Source organism: Ursus maritimus, unplaced genomic scaffold, assembly GCF_017311325.1.
Source record: "Ursus maritimus isolate PB19 unplaced genomic scaffold, ASM1731132v1 scaffold_24, whole genome shotgun sequence".
Lineage (NCBI taxonomy): Eukaryota > Metazoa > Chordata > Mammalia > Carnivora > Ursidae > Ursus > Ursus maritimus.
The window spans coordinates 35,830,212-35,831,732 of NW_024424897.1; positions in this window are offsets into that span (position 1 = coordinate 35,830,212).

A 1,521-nucleotide genomic window follows, 5' to 3' on the forward strand; every position below is an offset into this window, starting at 1 on the left:
TATTGGAATTTTTACTAAGAACGTCAGGGTGTGTATGTGTCTGTGTGTGGATGCTGGAAAAAAGATGCCCTGCACTAACTCCGTTCAAATACGGTTCCTGTGCCAACTCTGAATGTTACTTCAAACAGACAACCCAGCTGAGTTATGTCAACGTTTCACATCCTTGCAGATGGCACATGTCAGTATCACTCACAAGGCCAGAACCCTGGAAGACAGCGTGGAGCGGACGCTCTGATAAAAGGTCCTGTTTCCAGCGGTCTCCGGGTAGCGGGAGCGCACTGCGCCGAAGCAGCGAGCCCGCCACCAGATGCTGCTTACCAAAAGCTCTGCCTTTGCTGGACTGTTAACACACACAAAAATGCCCTAAGCCAAACCTCAACATGATAAGCAAACGTCACTCGGTTAACTGCTAATAAATATGGCAACGTAACTCCTCAGGGACCCGGCAGAAGTTTACTTGCTTCTCCCCTAGTCCACACCTTACAAGCCACTGGGCGTCATCCAGCTGCCCTGGCTTTGTCACCATGCTGCTTTGTTTTACTTCAGTTGCCAGGTAGGCTGCCCCTTGCTTATTCATGGAAGAACTTGCTAGATTTTTGGCCTATTTTGGCAAGAAGCCATAAATACAATGTCAGTGGCTACATGCTTATATATATTTTCTAGATCCTGCCTGGTCTGTGGCAGTGGTTTCCATCCAAATTCTACCTTGTGGTTTTCATACCATTTACTTTGATAAACATGCACCATTGTCTAAATAGGAAAATTAAAATGAAGTTAATTGTTCCGATGGGAAATCGGAGGAGCCCATAAATGCTACCTCAGCACATGGCCGAGAATCCATCAAAAGAACAGAACGATCCGCGGCTGTGCAGGCTGTGGCTTCTCTAGCACGAAGGCAAACTCTAAGTCTTGTAAGAGGCCAGAAATAACTGCTGTACTATAGGAAGGGAACACTTGGTGACACATGTTCTTGGCAGGAAAATTTCCGGCAGAAATCCTGGCTAGCGCCACGACTGGGATGTAACTAAGCGTTCTTAGTACTTCGGCCTAACTCCTTTCTCATCTAAGCGTCAGAGCTTAGTGGCTGCTCACGAAGGCGCGCGTGTGACGCAGAGGGTGTCGGGGATTTCCGCAGTGACCCCAGCGCCAAGCAAGCGTTGCAAATTTCTGTAATGTAAAGGTCCTATAATCTTTCCCAAGCTTGAGGTCACACAAGTCATTAAAGCAGAAGGCATCTTTAAAACACACAGCCTACAGAGAGTGCTGACTAGTAGCCACGGAAGAAACAAAGCCTGCCCGGTAACACACCGAGCCTCTTTGACCTCAAGCGCGTCCAGACAGATTCAATTCCACACAGCCCTAGAATGCTGGAAAGCCGAACACAATACCGAGAGAGAAGAGCGCTTACTAATCGCCACTCAGGCGGTGGGGCTGAAGCTGCCTGCACGATTCACAGTATGGAAATAAGTAACCTTGGTTACTGTTTCCAAGGACACTGGACTCGGCTAATAAGAGCCGGGG